Raw genomic sequence first — 22,412 nt, 5'->3', positions numbered from 1 at the left:
CCCCAAAGTTATGGAAGAACTAAAGATGGATGTAAAAAGACCTGGAGGGCACCTAAAACCACGGTGGAAAGTGGCAGTGGGAATATCTGTCAAAACGAGACGTGTGACCTGGTGGCAAGTGGAGGGAAAAGAATGGTGGGAGGACCGAGCCAAATGGAGAAGACTCATCAGTACCCAGACCCGGCAGTAGCTGGAGCAGATTATGAATATAGATAGATATATGTTCAGCTGTGCAGTAAGTATATTTGCAGAAGGTGGACGCTGGTACGGAAGCTTACTTCAGCATCTTCTATAAGTTTTTTGCATAGGGTAGAAAATCGGGAAATATATATAGCTGTGCAGTAACTATATCTGTAGGTGGTGAGTCTTGGTAACGAAGCTTTCAGCAGCTTCATCCATAACTTCCTAACACAGGGTAGAAACTCAAGGCACTATGTACAGCTGTGCAGTAACTATATCAGCAGTTGGTGAATGTTAGTAAAGAAGCTTTCTGCAACTTCTTACATAACTTCTTCATCTAGGGTAGAAAATCAAGGCTATACGTAAGACTGTGCAGTAACTATATATGCAGATTGTGAATGTTGGTAGGAAGCTTTCTGCACAGCTTCTTCTGTAACTTTTCACATACGGTAAAAAAGAAATGTTGGTAAGGAAGCATTCTGAATCTTTTTCCATAACTTCATCATCTATGGTAGAAAATCAAAGTGATACATTCAGCTAAAGCCGTAACTATATCAACACATGGTGACTGTCAGTAGGAAGATTTCTGCAGCTTTTTCTAGACGTTTTTTGCATAGGGTAGAAAATTGGGGCATTAACTATATCTGCAGATGGTGAATGTTGGTAAGGAAGCACTCTACAGCTTATTGCATAACTTCTTCACCTTTTGTACTAAGTCATGGTGATATGCACGGCTGTGACGTAACTATATCTTCAGATAGCGACTTATGGTAGAGAAGTGTTCTGCAATTTGTTTCATAATTTTTTGACCTAGGGTAAGGAATCAAGAGCAATGTGTGGCAGTAGCTATACCTACAGATAGTGACTGATTGTAAGGAAGTGTTTGCAGCTGTTTTCATAAATTTCTGCTCTGGTCAAGAATCATTGGTGACGTGTACAGTTGTGGAATAACTATATCTAGAGACAGTGACTGGTGGTAAAGGTGCTCTCTGCATCTTCTTTCATAAATTTTTTTCAGCTTGTTAAGAATCAAAATTTACGTGCTCATCTGTGCAGCAACTATAGCCACAGATAGTCGCTGGTGGTAGAAAAGTGTTCTGCAGCTTCCTTCATAAGTTTTTCGCCTAGGGTTAAGAATCAAGGGTGATGTGTACAAGTAAGCAGTAACTATATCTACAGGGAGTCACAAGTGGGTAAGAAGCTTTTGGCACCTTCTTTTATAAATTTTCCCCCAGGATTAAGAACAGAGTTCAATGTGTAGAGCTGTGTGGTAATTATACCTATGGTTAATTAATGGTGGCATGGAAGCTTTCTGCAGTTGCTTTCATAATTTTTTTTTTCCTTTTGTTAAGAATCGTATTTGACACGTACAGCTGTGCTTAACTATACCTGCAGATAAGAACTGGTCGTAAGGAACATTTTTGCACCTTTTTTCAAAAAATTTTCCCCTGTTTAAGTCTCAATTGTGATGTGTGCAGCTGTGCTGTAGCTCTATCTACATATAGTTCCTGGTGGTAGAGAAGCTTCCTGCAGCCTCTTTCACTAATTTTGCACTTAAAGGAAAGAAACAAGGGTGATTTGTATGGCTGTGCACTAACTATACATACATAGAGTTGCAAATGGATATGAAGCATTCTGGAGCTCCTTTCATAAATTTTCTACCTAGAGTGATGAACAAAGTTCAACATGTATAGGTGTTCAGTAGCTATATCTACAGACAGTGACTGTTGGTAGAGAAGCTTTTTGCAGCTTCTTTCATAAACTTCTCACCTAGGTTTACGAATCTAGGGTGATAAGTAGAGTTGTGCAGTAACAACATCTACAGATAGTGACTGATGGTAAGGAAGCTTTCTGCAGATTCATTCATAAATTTTTACTTATAAATATGGGAATGGGAAATTAGTAAAGCAGTGTTGTAACTATATTTACAAAGAGTGGCTAGTATGTGGAAAGCTTGTTACAACTTCTTCAATAATTTGTTTTTACTTATTTTTAAGATGCAAGTGAGATGATTGAATTGCTGAATAAAGTATATCTACTATGACGGGCTAGTGTGTGAGAAACTTTCTGAAGCTTCTTTCATAAATTCTTCAGTTAGTGATAAGAGACAGGGTATCGTAGTAACTACAGCTACAAAAAGTTGCTATTGGGTGTGATGTTTACTGTTGCTGCTTTCATCTAGTGTTAAGAGGTAATGGAAGCGAGTGTGAGGTTATAGTAACTGTAAGTACCAAATATGGCTAGTGGGTGAGCACCTTTCTGAAACTTCTTTCATAAATTTTTCATTAGTTTCTAGATGCAAGGGACATGAGTTGTGCATTATAGTAACAGTATCTACCAACAGTGGTTATTCTGTGAGAAGCACTCTGCAGCTTGTTTCGTAGGTTCTCCCCCCCCCCCCCCCCCCACCACCACCACCACCCCCACCCCTTCCACATGGTGCTTGCCGGTCTTTGGCAGGTTCGTTCTTGGCTACCACAGGGCCCTAGCCTTTACAGAATCCTTTTCCCTTCTGTACTACATGTCTACCTTCTTAATATTCTTTTTCCCCTACATTGGGGATCATGGTTGGGGTGTTACATATAATGTTCTGCACTGCCCACAGCTGACATAAAAACAGTCTCACCACTGTTTCTCATTCCTTTTCCTTCCTTCATTCACCTTGTCACATCCTTCCTCCACTTCAGCATTTGATGTCCCTCTTATTTCTTCTTCCTCGGTTTGCATCACTCTACCATCATGTGGGCCAATCTCTGATGGCTCTCTGGGGCCAAGACCCGTTCTCTAATTTCTGGCAGGGATACATTGCCCACTTTCGGGCTGAACAGTGGCAGACCATGTCATTGTGGACCCTATTGCTATCACCAACACCTTTTGTGTAAATTTCATTCTCCTCTCACTATCACCCTGACTTCTTCCATCAGAAACAAGTGGAGGAGGCTCAGATGATATTCTTCTCTTCTCAGAATGGTAGTGTTACTATGCTGCCTTTACTATAAGGAAGCTGGATTGTGCTCTCTCTTCATCCCAATACTCTGCCCAGGGCCAGATGCTTGTTGTAACTGTATCTACCAAGAGTGGCTATTGGTGAGAAGCAGTCGGCAGTTTCTTTCATAAATTTTACCACTTTTTTTGTGTGAGGGGAAACAAGCAAAGCATTGTAGTAAGTGTTTTTACTGAAAGTGGCTATCTGGTGAGAAGCTTTCTGCATCCTATTCGTAAATATTTCACTTAGTGTTAACCCTTAGACTGCTGTTGACGAGTTTACTCGTCATGCTGCCTGTTGCTCCCTGGGTGGTAATGAGTATAGTCATGGCTGCTGGTTTTCCCCTTAGTGCTGTTGATGAGTTCAGTCACACTAGTTTGCCAGCCCCTGAGCACTGATGACGAGTTTAGGCGCACCGCTACTTGAGTGCTGATGACGAGGTAACTCGCTCAGTGGACTTCCCGCCCCCTGCCTCGGTTCTGCCTCCTAGCTTGTCATCAGATTCTCTGTCTGTTGTGAGCCTAGGCTTTGAACTGCAGGTCTCTGTTCACTGGAATTTACTTTAGTCTTTTCACCTACAAAGAAAATGGCAAGACAAGGTGCATGCACTGAGGAAGAAATCGTGGAGATTCTTACGAGGAGTGACAGTGAGGATGAACTATACGATTTTGACGAAAGTTTCAACTCTTCCACAGAATCGGAAAGCTGTAGTCATAAACCTTCCACGTTGTCAAGGGCGTCAATGCAGTCTGGTGTTTCAACAAGAGACGTTAGTATTTCTGAATCTGAAGACTCTGAGAGTGATAGTGAAATACCTTGAAGAAATCATGTCTTAGCGATGAATTTGACTTAAACAAGAATGATGTCAAGGAACAATTTTTTTTTACTTACAAGAATGTTAAACTTCAGTGACAACTCCGCCAATACTGGAGGAGATTGATTATTGAAAATGAGGAAAACCGACGATAAAGTTCATACACCTTTCCACTGTGGATGTAATCCACATCAGAAACTCTGCAGTGATGAATGTTTGTTATTATGTAAAGGACGCTTATCTTTCACACAATTCATTCCATTGAAACGGAGTATATTCAGATGAAAAACATTTGTGTTATGTGATTGTAAGACTGGCTATGTCTTAGATTTCATTTTTGTACAGGGACATCAACAGAAGCTAAGTTCCACAATTTGAGGAAAAGTGGTAATGTAGTGGCTACACTAATAAAGCCATTTTTAGAACGTGGACAGTACCCACTATCTCGATAATTGGTACTTGAGCCCAGACATTTTCTTGGATTCACACTTACAGGACAAACACATGTGGTGCTATCCATAAGAACAGTTGCAACATGCCAAATTTTCTGCAGAAACTGAAATGGAAAGACATTAAATTTATTTGCACTAACTCATAAAGTGGTGTGATGAAAGGGAAGTGTGGACATTGACCACATGTAACACCTCAGAAATTGTTGACAGGGGAAAGACTGACGGGAATGTTAGAGAGAAAATTAAGAAACATACAAATCATTGTAGAATATAACTTGAATTTGGGATCAGTTGACCGTTAGCTCTGATGGATGTATACAAAACACATGAAGTGGTATAAGGAGTTCTTTTTGCACATTCTCGATCTGTGTGTTCTAAATGCTTCACAGGTCACTAACAGGTAGTAAGATGTTGATATCAGAGTTTCATCTGTCGCTGGTAAGGGAACTTCCAGAAATGTATGCATCAGAGTGCAGAAAAGCTGGCAGGGGAAGATATTCTGATGATAATCCTCTAAGGTTTTTGGGAAGGCATTTTCCAAACAGTATAACAAGTGAGCATTCTAAGAAAAGTATGCTAATGTCTAGATGCATTGTCTGCTGGAAACCGAAAATGTGTTGAAAAAGCAAGTACGAATGCAAAATTTGTAAGGAGTGTGTTGTTCCCAGTTTTGAAAATTACCACACAGAAACAAGTTGCCAATCACAACAAAGAACAAATACAACAGTGCTAAAAAAAAAAAAAAAAAAAAAAAAAAAACACGTAGAAAATGAAAAAAAAATACAAAAAAGCAAAAGACAACATAAAGATATATTTTTAACTTCGCCAGTGCTGGTCCAAAGCCCAGATCAAAAAGAAGGATGGAAAATATATTCACGAAAATATATTCCTAAATTTACAGTTTATGATTTTGAATTAAATGTGCCAACAACAAGACAGAGATTTCACAGCTTTAAAATGTTGGAAAATCTGTTGAGTACTTATGTGCAACAATTAAAAGTACAGCACAAGGAAAAAAAAAATTGTAATGCAGACGGTCATTTCTGGCAATTCCAAGTTACACTACCACTGATTACCATCTGCAAAAGACAGCTGCATCTGTGCCTGGATGGAACACTTCACACAGTGTACCTATTACAGGTAAAGAATCTGACGGCAGATGACAAAGCACTCAGTTTTTTGTATTCTCAAAAAGTCACAAAACAAACTTACCAAAGTGAAGTATAATTGTTCTTACCATTGCTTACAATTCATTCTGATGCTGTAGTGCGATATGAATGATGATGTGTATGTCGTTTTCTGCTATTAGCAACATAATATGGCATTTTGAACAACAAAAACAGCATACGGTTATCTGTAATATATGGCTTATTTTTATTTAGTCTTGAGTTAGTATGGTTAGGAACCAATAGAGAAATGCAGATCAAAGTGTTGGGCAAAAACACGATGATCCATGGCTCCGCCTACTGTGCGAAGAGACCGCTCCAGTCGCAGAAACAGAAAGCAACCCTGTTGCTGCCGGACAGTACAGTTAATGGTCGCAACTGCTAGTGCTGGATGGCAGTGAGGGAATTTGTTGTTCATGTGCAGGATTACTTTGAAAGTGAGAGGCATAATGAAGGACCTATTCTTCTCGTGTCAAATGTAATGCAAAGAACAGTTGATGCGCTTGGTATTGGAACTGCTATAGTGAAATGTGTGACTCAGGAAAACACATAGGTCTTGATAGTGGTGAGAAAGACTTCAAGCTTAGCATGTCAGGTAAACACAGAAAGGGTGGGAACTGAGTGAGAACTATTGTCAATTTTAATCAGTGTGCTATTTGGTACCATATTTAAAATTATCACTGTAAAGGTGAATTACCAACTAGGAAAAAACTTACCGTTTCTCTTCGTGAAGCAGGGCTGTTTTCCGGGGGTATGACATCATCTTCTTAGGGTCTGAATTCATTAGGCTTCAGGTATAAAACTTTCAACAATCATAAATTTGTAATGGAGAGGACGGACATAGTAATTCTGCACTGCAGTTTCCTCAGAAAAAATGTGCACTATTGACTGTAATGAAGTATATTTATGGATAGACTTGAATTAATACAAACAACAGTGTTTCACACATTTGGACTAATGACACAAGTTCTTCAGTTCTAGAAAAATCAACTGGGCAAGGTGGCAGATTGTTTGCCACGCTGGAACCAGTGCAGCAGTCATAAACGGTGCTTTTGTGGGCTTTTGCTTCAAAGTAGTCAGGAGATATCCACGAAGAAATGAATGCCGCAAGCAACATCTCACGGTTTCAGGATAAACTTCTTTGGAACATCCCTCCCGAGTCTATTATAATGATAGATAAAGCACCTTATTGTTCTACCCAGGTGAACAAAGTGCCGACCATGTCAAACAGATAAGGTGATTTGTTAAGTTGGTTGCAGTGAGATAATGTTAATTGCACTGCTGAACCAAAAAAGGCAGAGCTGCTTCAGCTTGTTAAGCCCCTAACTGCCGTGTGGAACGGTCCCACTGTTCGGGGTGCCATGTCGTGGATTGCGCGGCCCCTCCTACTGGAGGTTAGAGTCTTCCCTTGTACATGGGTGTGTGTGTGTCATCCTTAGCATAAGTTAGTTTAAGTTGCATGTAAGCCTAGGAGCCAATTACATCAGCAGTTTGCTCCCTTAGGAATTCAAAAAGCCACAAAATCTTGTAATCACGATTGATGAAATCAGCTGGAACTGCTGGTCACAAGGTTATTCGTTTGCCACCGTACCATTGCATGTACAATGCGATTGAGTGTCTTTGGGCTCAAGCGAAAGGAAATGTAGCAAGAAATAATAAGCGTGCACCTTTTTCACAAAGCAAGGAGTTAAAATTGCTTCATCGAGCATCAAGCTGCAGAGGGTAGCTGTGTGGCCTGAGGCTCCTTGCCACGGTTTGCAAGGTGTTTTGTCCTTAGTGTAAGTTAGTTTAAGTTACATTAAGTTAGATTAAATAGTGTATAACCCTAGGGACCAATGACCTAAGAAGATTGGTAACATAGGTACTTACCACAAATTTCAAAACTTTCATCAGGCTGTGACTGAAGTTACAGTAGATATATGGTGATTCTACATACGAAAAAAAATATTGAAGGCGCTTGCAAGAGAGAGTGAATTATGGAGACCCATATGAAAAACATTGTTAATCTTGGTGAAGCAGATAAGAGTGCCAGCAGCAGCTCTGAGGACAAGATTTCAGATGATCATGAAATTCCCAGCGCCTGGTCCAACTACAAGAATATCAGCTGTCTCACTTATTAGATTAATGCAGTGCCTGGTGAGTACACAATTCAGTTGTTCTTTCTTAACATTCACATGCAGAAACATGAACTGCCTTCTTATGTCAATTAAGAATTTCATGAAACTTATTTCGGCATATAACACGAGTATTTGTTAAGTTCTTTTAGGGTAAGATTTTGATAAATGATACAACTTTGTAATATTCTTTGACACTTAACTACCACAGTTTGAAACTGATTCCATGGTGTAATATGTGTTACAAGAGTGATCAGTATTAATTTTAGCAAAAGGTTATTAATATGTTTCCATAACTATTTTCTCTCTGCTATTGCTTTATTTAACCATTAGTTTCTTAAGACACATATACACATGTATGTTGTTGAACTTGTTTATAAAGTTTATTACACCTATCAAAAATGCAGTGGTTTTAACAGCTTAAGTTGAACTGATGAAAGGAACTGTGCAATTGCACAAGTATCATTAATTAACATTGAAAATGTTAAGAATAAATAATATCCCTCGAATCTTGAATTCTATCAAGGTAGCAACTCACTTTATAGATAAATATCCTGCAGTAATAACACTTCTTGCACACGATATATATAAAAGAGACAAAATAACATGAAAACTGTCGATAATGTTTCCCATCTGCGCTACCTTATGTGTCTCATGGAATCAAATGCCATGGCATTAAAATAAAACAATATAAATTATTGAGTATCAATTTCGTGAGTGCTGTTTTGTTCAGGTGGACAAGCACAGGTATTCAGGCATGTGTTCCAACAAAGTTGAGTACCTGGCACAGGTGCTGACTCCATGGGGCTGGAGGGAGCCTGAGACCCCTCAAGAATCGTTTGGGCGGGGAGGAGCGAGAGCAGGGAGCTCTCCCAATAATTTTAGAAAATTATTAGTTACATTATGCTTTGTAAAATCCCAAAATTATGTTGGAATTTATTATTTTCCTTGGTTGCAATAGTTACCTTTTAAAATACATTCAGTAATGAGTTAAAACAAGTAATTATTATGGTAGTAAGCAGGTTAACTGAAAATGAGGGGTGTGAATCATGATAATGTTACGGTTCTGCAGGCGCACTTAGTATTTGACCCAGTGTGTGAAATTTTGGGTAAAGACTGGTGCCAGTAGGCCAGCACTGAGGCTGTGGTGACATCAAAAGGACTCGAGCATAAGTGCCTGGAACCCTCCGCCTTGCATAGCCTTGATGCTTTGAGACATTTTGACACCGCGGCGATATAAAGCCCACCCTGCTGTCACAGTCATTCAGTGTGGGTAGTTTGATTCAGTGCATGCTGCAGACATGTTTAGTATTCTGACTTTAGTGCCTAGTGGACTATTTTGTATGACTATATTTTATTCATTTACTTTAATCTCTTAGTGTATTGTGAATTAAATTTGCAATGGATAAATGTGATACCAAAAAGGCGCGCTTGGAAGTTGTTGATATTGCCAGTCAACCTGCAACTATTGTTGTGTCATCAATTGCTTCATTGTCTTCATGCAAGAACTGTTCACACCCGCAACCTGGACAATCTGGTAAGGGAAGGTCATTTCAGAAGTCTTAGTTGATCCCTCCAAGAACCATGGACCTTGCCATTGGTGGGGAGGCTTGCGTGCCTCAGCGATACAGATAGCCATACCGTAGGTGCAACCACAATGGAGGGGTATCTATTGAGAGGCCAGACAAACGTGTGGTTCCTGAAGAGGGGCAGCAGCCTTTTCAGTAGTTGCAGGGCAAACAGTCTGGATGAATGACTGATCTGGCCTTGCAGCCTTGCTGTGCTGGTACTGCGAACGGCTGAAAGCAAGGGGAAACTACGGCCGTAACTTTTCCCGAGAGCATGTAGCTTTACTGTATGATTAAACGATGATGGTGTCCTCTTGGGTAAAATATTCCGGAGATAAAATAGTCCCCCATTCAGATCTCTGGGCGGGGACTACTCAGGAGGACGTCGTTATCAGGAGAAAGAAAACTGGCATTCTACGGATCGGAGTGTGGAATGTCAGATCCCTTAATCGGGCAGGTAGGTTAGATAATTTAAAAAGGGAAATGAATAGGTTAAAGTTAGATATAGTGGGAATTAGTGAAGTTCGGCGGCAGGAGGAACAAGACTTCTGGTCAATTGAATACAGGGTTATAAATACAAAATCAAATAGGGATAATGCAGGAGTCGGTTTAATAATGAATAAAGAAATAGGAGTGTGGGTAAGCTACTTCAAACAGCATAGCAAACGCATTATTGTGGCCAAGATAGACACGAAACCCATGCCTACCACAGTAGTACAAGTTTATATGCCATCTAGCTCTGCAGATGACGAAGAAATTGGAGAAATGTATGATGAAATAAATGAAATTATTCAGATAGTGAAGGGAGATGAAAATTTAATAGTCATGGGTGACTGGAATTCGGTAATAGGGAAAGGGAGAGAAGGAAACGTAGTAGGTGAATATGGATTGGGACTAAGAAATGAAAGATGAAGCCGCCTGTTAGAATTTTGCACAGAGCACAACTTAATCATGGCTAACGCAAGAAGAGAATAGAAGCTTTCGAAATGTGGTGCTACAGAAGAATGCTGAAGGTTCTGAGGCATCAAGGGATCACCAATTTAGTATTGGAGGGCAGCGTGGAGGGTAAAAATCATAGAGGGAGACCAAGAGATGAATACGGTAAACAGATTCAGAAGGATGTAGGTTGCGGTAGGTACTGGGAGATGAAGAAGCTTGCACAGGATAGAGTAGCATGGAGAGCTGCATCAAACCAGTCTCAGGACTGAAGACCACAACAACAACAACAGTTGATCAAATATACATGGCTAGAATATGAAGCATCTACCAAAAAAGTTTTTTGCAAAACCTGCAAATAGGCAGATGCTAAAAATTTATTGCAATTTTCTTAAAAAAAAATATGCATTTACTTCAATAGTATATTCTAACTGGAAAAAGGCTTTGGAAAAATCCCATCTTCATGAAAATACACGTATGGGCAAATAAGGTGTTCTGAAACTAAATTCTATCATAAACCAAAGTACGGCCTCCCACTTCAAAGAACAGTTAGACAGTGATATGAAGGAAGGCCTTTTAGCTCTTGAGACAAATTTTTAGTACTGTGCAATTCTTATACCAATAAGGACTAGCAATTAGATCGCACGAAGACATAAACTCAAATGTTTTCAATTGTTGGAACTCCGGAAGAATGACATACGTGAGTTTAAAGATTGCTTAGGGCCTTCGAGGTATAAATGGATGTCCCATGATATTTGAAAAGAGAGATTATTGATCTACTAGGAAAGTATGTGTTGAGAAAGTTTATTGGCTTTAGTCAAGAAGACTGAACATTTTTCTGTTATGGTTAATGAAACAAGTGATTCTTCAATTCATGAACAAGTGTCATTTTGTGTTCGTACTGTCGATGATTCCTTAATCATCAATGAAGTCTCTATTGGCTTGTACGAGACTCGGTTTAGTGCACTCTGTTTAGTATTTTAAAAGATGTTTCTGCTCATCTTGATCTGTCAATGGATAACTTCAGAGGACAGTGCCGCGAATATGAGAGATAAGTTCAAAGGACTAAAAAAGTTAGTTTTGGATATACAACCAAAAGCACGGTATATGCACTGCACTGCTCACAGGTTAGACTTGGCAGTTGTAGACAGTCTCCACCTTCTTGCACCTATGAGGGACTTTAGCCAAGGACTTAATAAATACTGTAGGGAATCCAACAAAATGATGTTACTTTTCAGAAGCATATGCTGTGAGAGCACCATCGTTCAAGCTGGTCTATGACCCCTTTGGCCAACTCGATGGACTATGCAAGCTTCGAGTATCTTGAGAATATTGAAAAACTATGAAGAACTTCTACAGTTTTTTGAAACATTTTCTGCAGAGGACAAAACAGAGGCAGGTTACAAATGTGCAGTCTACCTTGAGTCAATGTTATAATTAAAGACTTACTTCTTTTTACGTTTTTATTGCCATGCAATGAACCCAGTAGAGGATGTCAATGGAAAAATTCAATGCCCTCATCTAAGTGTTGCTGATCTGGAAAAAACATGAGGGCTTGATTTCTATATTGAATGGAAGGTGTGATAGTTTTGAACACTTTTGGGAATTGTGTTTAAAAGAAAAACCTTCACAAGTTGATGATTCTTCGCTTCCTAGGAGTCAAAGTATACTAAGAAAAGTACAAAAACAACAAAGCCAGCACACCACACACTTTCAAAACCCAAAAGGAATATTGAAAAGCTATTACAATGCAGTATATGAAATGGTGCAATCTTGCATTACAGAGTGGTTTGCTTCAACTGGACTCACACAGGTCATTGCAGTTGGGTTGGAAAAGTGTGCTTCCTTTTAGTAAACAGAGGTGAAACAAATTTGGAAAAATCAACTGAGTTTTTCAAAAATGACCTAGACATTCAGAGGCAGCACTTACTCTTGAATATGTTATTTGATATCACTAATAAAAAACAACTGGTCTTAAAAAATGTGCTTGATGTAAGAAATTACATTACACAAGAGCCTGCAGCTGGAGAAATGTTGTGTGAAGTAGTGAAGTGAATTAAGCTACTCCGAGTAGTTCCAATCATGACAGCAAAATCAGAATGGTCATTTAACACTCTTAGATGTCTGAAGTCATATCTCTGATCAACAAAGGGACAGAAGCGATTGAACAATTTCGCTATTCTTCATGCCCACCAAGATGTTGTGGCTGAATTAGGTATTTCACCAGTCACCAACAACTTTGTACTCAGTAATCCAGTCAGATGGTTGACATTTGCACCTTTATGAAGACACTCTAGCCCTAATAATGGCATTTAGAGCAATATTAAAAACCTTTATAAAATAGAGAATTAAATACATACACAATGTTAAAATTTCAGTTTCTAAATATTAGTACTAGTTTAGTACTGTATTACTATATTACTACAATACTGCATTGATTATTTTCAAATACTTAAATATTTTTAGGGTGTAACACTCAATTAAAACCCACTTTTTCCATACTTTTTGACTGAAAGTATTAGGCATACTTTATTATAGCATTAACTTTGAAATATTGTTTTTATTTAATGAACCCTGAACCTTATTCAAAGCGAGCTTACATTAGCTATTTCACTTATTGATAAAAGTGCTATTACTGTGTGACAGCAATATTTTATGTTTTATTCTTTTAATGATAGTTTAGGATTTATTTAAATATAATTTCAGTCTTTTCAGAGCTATATATTCACTGCTCTGTAATAGTCTATTAGCATAATTATCACTGTAAATTAAATTAGCTTTTTATGGAAATACCATATGTTTTTGTGTTTGTGTTTTGTTTCTTTTTTCAGAGCCAAAAAATTTGTCGGACTTGTCAAGTTTCCCAGAGTGTTGAGTTATTGAGAGTCCAGTTTTTGGGGTTCTAATGTTGATGATATGACTCTAAAATGCTTAAAAAAGCTATAAAACTCACAATTTTTCATCTAAAATTTAGAAAATTTCTCGGGGCAAGACCCCTAGTATGGTTGGCACTTGGCAACTGCCAAGGTGATATCCCTTCATATTTTCCTCATCATGAGTCTCCTCCAATGGAAGTTGTGGCCTTCAGTCCAACATAGAGGAATTAAAGCTGCTCTCAGCATTGCAGCAGCCACTTGTTTTCTGTCTGAATGGAAACAAAATTGCGTCCTCATGACTGCTTTGTGCACTGGCATTTCTTCATGGACTGTTTTGACCTTCCCCCCCAAGGTAGGCATTCTGTCTCATGGGGGAGCCATGCTGCTCATACAGGATGACATTTGTAGTCAACCTATCTCCCTGACTTCCTGCCTTCAAGCTGCTGCAGTTCGCCTTTTCCTTCCTTACTTCAAGTTCTCCCTTTGTACAGCTCACATCCCTCCATCATTTGATATCAACAGGACAGACTTCCTCCAGCTCATTAGGCAGCTACCTCTCTCCTTTCTGCTGCTCAGTGACTATAATGTGCACCATCTCCTTTTGGGTTCTCCCAGAACCTGTCTGAGAGGTGGCTGACCTTCTCAATCACCTTAATCTCTTCTGACTTAATACAGGAGCACCCATCTTTCTTTCAGAATCCACACACACCTATTTCCATTTGAATATACCCTTCTGTGCTGCCTAGCTTGCCCATCTTCTCGAGTGATCCATTCTCTCTGATGCATACTTAGGTGACCATTTCCCATGTGCTACATGTTTACTGACTCCTAGCCCATCTAGGTGGACACCCAAATGACAGCTTACTAAGACTGACTGGAGGCTTTACTCCTTCCTGGCGACCTTCGACAAACATCATTTCCCCCTTTTGTGATGACCAGGTGCAATATCTTACAGATGTTATCCCAACCTGCAGAATGTTACATACATTGCACTTTCTCTTTACCGCGGCATGTCCCAATTCCATAGTGAACCGAGTCATGCTCGGATGCAATTTGCGCACGGGGACGTGCTCTCCAGTTTTTTAACCATCACCCTATGATAGTAAACTGCATATATTATAAAAAGATGCATAGTCAGTGTCCTTGCATTCCTCAGGATAGCAAAGAAGCTAGCTGGATTCATTCACTAATTCTTTTAATAGTTCCACTCCATCTTCTGTAATGTGGACCAACCTCCGATGGCTCTCTGGGATCAACATCCATTCACGAATTTCTGGTCTGACGAGTAGAAGATGATGTTATCGTGGATCCTACTGCTATCTCCAACACCTTGGGCTGCCATTTTGTGGAGATTTTGAGCTCCTCTCAATATCAGCCTACCTTCCTCCATCAGAAATGATTTGGAGGTGGCTCAGGCAATACCCTTCTCTTCTCAGCATCGTGAGTGATACAATGCTGCCTATGCGGGAGCTAAATCATGCTCTCAGTTCAAAACATGTAATGTTTAATTTTTACTTTTTTGCATTTTAAAAATCTACATATTTTCCACTTTCAATTGATACATAGTTTATTCAGTTCAGAAGACTAAAATTATTTTTAAAATATTTTTGAATTTTCTTTTGCATGGGTGTGACCCACTGTGGTGCTGTTAAACTGCTGTCAAATCTTGTACTAATAAATATATATGCATATGTGAGAGAAAATGTGTTCTGGCCAACCTGTAATAGTTCAGTGTATATCACTCACTCGAGCATCATGTTTTTTTGTGTTTATTTACTCTTTTGTAACCCTGAAAATATTCATAGTGAATTCTGTTCATTGAAGTCTCTATTTTATTGAAGGATAATCATGGGTAAACCTAAAGTGGCTAGAAATCCTTTGAAGGCTTTTAAGAAAAGGAGAAATGTAGGAAAGCCAATGCTAGATGTTATTACCAAAAACAATAAATATGATAACCAAGTGTGTACACATCACTTTCTTGCTTCAACTGCCCATTGCAATGAAAGTGGAAAAGTAAGTACTTGGCAGAAGAAGCTAGGTTCAGTTAGTGAAAAGTATGAATATTTTATGGACAAATCAGATGTGAATGAAAGGTTCGATATGTCAGTTCTCAACTTAATTTTTGCAAACTGTGTAAGATGTATTCAGTGTAGTGAAGTTGGTCTGGAACACACTGTAAAAAAATAATGTAGGACTTGCCAGTGAAATGGAACTGAAGTGTGGTAAGTGATCATACATGACAACTTTCTGGAACAGTGTTTCAAGAGCTCAAAATGAAGAAAATGGTAGCAAAATCTATGAATACAACATTAATGTGTCTATGCCTTGCATACAACCCATAGGCTTGCCAGTGAAATGGAACTGAAGTGTGGTAAGTGATCATACATGACAACTTTCTGGAACAGTGTTTCAATAGCTGAAAATGAAGAAAATGGTAGCAAAATCTATGAATACAACATTAATGTGTCTATGCCTTGCATACAACCCATAGGGTGCTACAGTTGGTGCAGTTTTCTGAGGCACGATGAGTCTTCCAAATAGCACTGTAGCAGTAATATCTAAAAATTGTAGGTGTCCTCAAAAAACAAGGAACACATGAAATAATTTTGCAGCTAACTATAGTGGCAGTAGTGGAGGAATGGAAGTGGCATGTGTTGCTAACATATTTCAATATTTTTTTGTATGTGGTAAAGTGTGATATGTGAATTAATTTGGTGGCAGTGATCCTAAAAGTTTCAGACATCTTAAAGGACTGAACTGCTATGCCAATGATGTAGTGTGGAAATCTGTGTGTATTGGACACATACAGAAACGAATGGGATCAAGACTTTAGAGACTGAAAGCTCCATACAAAAAACAAAAACTTAGTGATGGCAAAGGATCAGATGGGAAGTGAAGGTTAAATGACAGTGTAACTGACAAAATACAAAACTATTATGTATTGGCTATTAGTCAAAGTACACACAGTGTTGAAGTGAAGATGGCTGTTTGGGCTCTTTTTTCATACTTTCTCAACCAATGAAAGTCCTCATCAAAGGAGAAAACAGCTGGTGCAACTACAACCAGGGATTTCTAGCTGGTGATGTGTACACCTATAAACATAGTCTGTCTGATATGGTAATGGGGTGATAAAACCTGTTTTCAGAGACTTAGCGGCACCATAACTGTGGAAAAAGTATGTTCACAGAAAAACTCAAAGCCCCAATGAAAGTATAAATTAAACTGTGTTTTGGTGCCACATAGCGATCACAAACTCATAACAGACTCAGTATCAAAAGACAAAATTATTAAAGTGTTGCAAGAGGATATAAATGTTCTGTTAGCGAGAATCAGTGACCTAGAACAAGAACTAAGCAAATATGTAAGCAGTGAAAAGTGGTGTACCGTAAAAATTGCGTCAAACACATACAATTTAAAATTGCAACTAAAAATGTGCTCGTGTTATAATGTATCTACAATGCCAATGGTATCCAGAAAAAGTGTGTCTAAACAAGTAAGTGCACCTTCAGATAAAGAAACTGTTCTGATGTCAGCTGGTAAAGAGCCAGTACAATGTGCAAGTGTCACTGAAGGCAGTGTTTACATGGCAATCAACGAAAATGAAACTGTAATGAAAGATTCCAATAGTGTTCCAGAAGATAAAGCACCTGAACATATGAAACAAAGTTAAGAGTTACGGAATGCAGTACGGAATCCGAAAGTTTTAATAGTAAGTGACAGTCAAGGCAGGTAATGCAGAAACATTCTGGAGACAAAATTAGACACAAAATATGACATTCAAAGTTTTATTGAACCAAATGCTCCCCTCCGTGAAGTTTTTAATTGAATTGACAAATTAGCAGAAGACTTGAATGCGAGTGATACTCTTATATTAATGGCAGGGTCGTACGATACTGGAGACTCCAACAACAACATTGTGGAAAGCATTGATAACGTGTTACCAAGTGTTCTCCAACTCAGTAACAAGACAAATATCATTTTGCATCCAGTTCCCAAAAGATTTGACAAAGAACATATAAACGAAAAAATTGACATGGTTAATCATCATTTAGTTCAAACAGTGAACTGCTCAAAATCTTGCAACAAATGTAGAATATCAATAAACTTTGAAATGGAAAGACTGTCTCGTGATAAATTCACAAGTCACAGATTCCACTTGAAAAGACAGGGGAAGGAGCAAGTATGCAACAGGCTGCCTTTGTTAATTAAAATTAACAATCGAACAAATCAGATGCATGTATCTCTGAATCGACCAGTCTACCTGAAGAAATCAGTGTTTCACCAAAATAAATACAATGTGAAAACCAGTGCAATACAGGTGCCTAAAATGAAACAAATGCTACTTGACAAGTGGATTACCATTAGAAGCACCACAGCACATGAAAGGCAGGGCCCAGAATACAGGGAACCAGCTAGCAAGAAGACACCACCGACACCTCAAATCGAGGAGGATTTTTTACAGCTAACAATACTAGATGTAAAAAAGAGGTAAGTGGTTAAGCAAGACACAATATAGTCCCTGCTTCATACTTGAAATTGTTCCATCAGAATGTTCAGTCTCTTTCCAATAAACTGAATGAAATACAAATCTTGTTAAATGATATGAGTGATATTTCTGTTTTATGCTTCACTGAGAGCTGGCTAAATAAAGACATGATAGAACTAGCACACCTACCTCAGTTTAAATTATCCGCACCTTCTGCTGGAAAAGTTATGGCTATGGTGTTTTTTGATTCTGAAAGACTCTTGCTTGTGGGCATCATCCCAAGTGGAAAAACCATAAATTCTGATGCATATGTAATGACACTGAAGAAACTTCAAGCTTAACAAAGTTGTGTTCAACCACATTGGCAAAAGCAGGACGTTTTGCTGTTGCATGACAATGCACGGCCACATGTTAGTCAAAAAACCATGGAAGCGATCACAAAACTTGGATGGACATACTGAAACACCTGCCTTACAGTCTGACCTGGCTCCATGTGACTATCATCTCTTTGGGAAACTGAAAGACTCTCTTCATGGAACAATGTTTGAAGATGATGATGTTTTCCTTGTGCCCTGTGCACGCTGCCAAACAGTGGAGCCAACAGGTTGGTCCAGAAGTTTACCATGTGGGTATACAGGCGCTGGTTCCAAGATGACGTAAGGCAGTTGAGAGGGGTGGAGAAATGAAAATATTGTTCCTAAAGGAACAAAAGATGGGTTTAGAAAAAAAATAGTGTGCATTTCTTTTGGAGTGACCCTCGTACATGGTTAAATCATTCAACACTGTAATTAGGAAGAACCAGAATTTCATACAAAAATGAATTTAAATTCAGTCTGCTATTAAATTGCTGCGGTTTGCAGCAGTCAAAATCATGAACCTTTACCAATATCTTTTGAGTTTTATTAAAAATGAAACTCCTCCAGCTGTATTTAAGATTTTATATTTATTGGGCTACTAGTTTCGACATTGCATCAACGCTGTCTTCAGGCGCTATATAACAACACCATGCATAAAACTAACAATATCAGACATCTGTAGTGTGAGCTAGTGTACAGAATAAATATATTATAAACATATTATAAATAGGATGAATTCATTAAAAGTAGTTACATTTTGTTCATAAATAAGTGGATAGTCAATGTATTTAAACTAGTAATTTTATACAAGAACGGGTTTCTAAGGATAGGTGAAATAATTGAGTATTATGGTGTAGCGGTGATATGAATGTTAGACTTTAGTTGTCCAAGTAAGTGGGTGATAAGGCATTTCAATGATTGTTGTTAACTTATGTCAACCCTTGACTGGATTACGTATAACAATACAAGAGTTATACTTTGTATACCTTACGGGGTACTCTTCTTCAGTAATTAGTTATTAGAGGAACTACAAGTATTTTAGATATGTGATGAACTGCTTTGATTGACAACACCCTGTTTACTTCTATTTGGAGCATTGTTATGTACTTAATCGTTCTTTTACGTTAGATTATCTTAGACTTGGGTCATGGACTTAAATGAGGCACCGACATTGAAATGGTACGTTTTGGTGGCATGTTAGCTTACATTTGTCTTGTTGGAATGAGTAGATTAATGAATTGACTCATATACATTTATTTTACACCATTGACTATCTTCTAATATATTCACTGGGTTCCAAACCATTCTTCCAGTTCCTCCTCACTTGTGTTTCATATCATTATGAATGATGATGTTTCAGTAACCTTTTCCACTTTGTTACTTTATGGTGATGATGATACAGTGTTATGCAAACTTAAATCCTTTCCACCTTCCCCACGATTCACTATTTATAAACAATGGAATCATACCCAGAATGAGATTTTCACTCTGCAGTGGAGTGTGCGCTGATATGAAACTTCCTGGCAAATTAAAACTGTGTGCCAGACTGAGACTCAAACTCGGGACCTTTGCCTTTTGCAGGCAAGTGCTCTTGCTCTTGCCTGTGGAAGGCAAAGGTCCCGAGTTCGAGTCTCAGTCCAGCACACAGTTTTAATCTGCCAAGAAGTTTCAATGGAATCATACCTTTCATATGTCAGATTGGCAATGCATATTTTCCTTCCTGTTAGTTAAACTGTACACACAAAAAAGAGTTTTAGGGTATTATTATTCACTTTTAACACAATTTTAGTACTGTTTTATTCCTATATTATTCTCTCTAAGAATAATGGCATGTCACCTAGGCTTATATACAACCCCATTTTTATTCTAATGTTTGGTATTGATCTATAACAGAAATAACTGTGCTTATTTAACATCATTTGTACTTGTTTGTAGTATAAAAATTGTTAATGTCAAGGTAAATTGCATCTTAGTGAACATGAATTAAATGTAACTACTTTTAATGAATTCATCCTGTATGTAATACATTTATAATATACTTATTTTGTACACTAGCTCACAGACTACTGATGTCTCACATTGTTTGTTTTATGTATGGTGTTGTTACATAGGGCCTTAAGATGTTGATGCAACACTGAAACTAGTAGCCAAATAGATATAAAGTCTTACGTACAGCTGGAGGAATTTCATTTTTAATAAAAATTATACCAGCTGTGCCCCACCTTTATCCAATTTAAATATGGATGTACGAAGAATATCTATTGAGGTTAACTACTGGGCGAGCAACAAGCCAATGTGACAAACCACTGCCACCTATGTTAGAGGCAGCCACAGGTAGAGTATACGGCCTTGATAACTGTTTAGCTCCATGTGAGCAAATACGTACTCATCTGATGATCAGTGATAGCCAGATACCTCTCTCTCTCTCTCTCTCTCTCTCTCACACACACACACACACACACACACACACACACACACACACACACACACACACACACCATTCACTCAGTTATCTGCTAATTAAAATTTCACTAATCGAGCCTCTGTAGACAGGAAACTATTGACTGTATGGGTACCCAATATTATAGGAATAACGTTCAGACTGAGCACTGCAGGGTTTGTGTTGCTGGTTGTGTATCGTGACGTGCTGTTATTTCTCTTACACATGCGCTGACAAATTCTTTTTGTTGTACAATCATCTATTTTTCATGGGGATCCCGTCAGGTAGTGGAAGTTTAATTATAACCACCATATACAATGTAAAAATGTAGAGTCTCAACCTACTTCCAGGGTGCAAGCATGAACTTGCTTCTACGTATGTTGATGGCTCTCCATGAGTGGTAATTCCCTGCATCATCCTTACTTAGAAGTACTCAATCTAGCAACAATTTTGTTCTTAACTCAACCAGCCATAATTTTGGTAAAATTCATTGGTGTTGTATAGAGTCAAGTGTCTTCCTGGAGTCAAGGAATACTGTATCCACATCAATGCCTCAAACTGTGGCTTTTTGTGGGAAAAAAGCAAAGTTTTATTTTTGTGTGATTGATGTTTTTGCAGTCCATACCAGTTAGAACCTAGGACATAATTCTGGTCAATACACTTCATTGTGTTTGATTTCAGAATACAGGGTATTTCAAGAAGTACCAACTGAGCAAAAAAAAAAAAAAAAAAAAAAAATCACTACTATTATGTTATTTGAGATGTGTCCATGAATAACATACTGTTGGAAAAAGCAAACTCTTGAGTTTTGCATGGCTTCCACTATGTAGCAGCAGTGTGCATCCACTTAAGTTCTAGTAAAAATGGTGTGCAATGGCAGTATGTAATAACTGTTTAGCATGGCTTTCATACTAGGTATGGTGTAGATCCTCCTACAGCACAGAGCATTAGATGATGGCATGAACAATTCTAAGAAACAGGTTGTTTGTGCAAAGGCAAATCCCTGGGCCAGCTGCAAGTGTCTGACATGCCCATTGAATGCATCTTCCATAGTTTCACAAAGAGTCGACAGCTCAACATGCCCTTGATGTCCATCTGGCTTGTGTTGCGAGGACACTTACACATGAAACTGTACAAAATTCAGCTACTGCAAGCTCTTTGTATAGGTGCAAACAAAAACATTCTGTAATTTCATTCTTGGCAAGATGTAGGATGACAGTTTCCTTCCATGTCTAGTGTTCAGTGACGGGGCAACATTTCATGTAAATGGGAAGGTGAACCATCGTAATGGGAGAATATCAGGTATGGAATGAAAAGGTGTCTGGTCCCGTTTTCTTGCTGAGAACACTGTTACAGGTAGCACATATCTTGATATGCTTGAGAATTTTTTTTTCCCACAGTTGGAGACTGGTTTAAATGACTTCATTTACCAACAGGATGGGGCTTTGCAATGCTGGCAACTGGAACTGAGGGAATTTTTCAATCTAAGGATTAGTCAATGATGGATTGGTTGCACTGGACCAAATGATTCAGCCTTATATTACTGGCCTCCAAGTTCACTGGACCTGACCATATGTGATTATTTCTGAGGGGAGGGGGGGTTATAAAAGACTCTGTTTATGTTCCTCCCTTACCAACAACAATGAATGAACTGAGACATCACATAATAGCAGCTGTTGAAGCTGTAACTCAAGACATGCTCACTGCAGTGTGGGAACGATTTGAATACTGCATTGACATATGCTATGAATCTCAAGGGGGGCATATTGAAGACCTATAAAAAGATATGAGAAAACATTTTGAGTTTCCTGTTCATCAAAAAACAACTCATTGTATATGTTTATTAGTTTCAGAAATATAGGCATGCCAAAGCAGATGAATCTTTTTGATACACCCTATATATTCTAGTATTCTGTAATGGATGGACAGCAGTGAAACATGACATTAGGTTTGTGGTTCACTTTTGGTAGCCTCCTCCTAGGTGGGTAAACTTCTTTCCAGCAACTGGCCACATTCTTTTCCTTGAGAGATCAACAAT

This window comes from Schistocerca cancellata, chromosome 7 (assembly GCF_023864275.1).
Source record: "Schistocerca cancellata isolate TAMUIC-IGC-003103 chromosome 7, iqSchCanc2.1, whole genome shotgun sequence".
Lineage (NCBI taxonomy): Eukaryota > Metazoa > Arthropoda > Insecta > Orthoptera > Acrididae > Schistocerca > Schistocerca cancellata.
Note: the sequence above shows the minus strand (reverse complement) of the source record.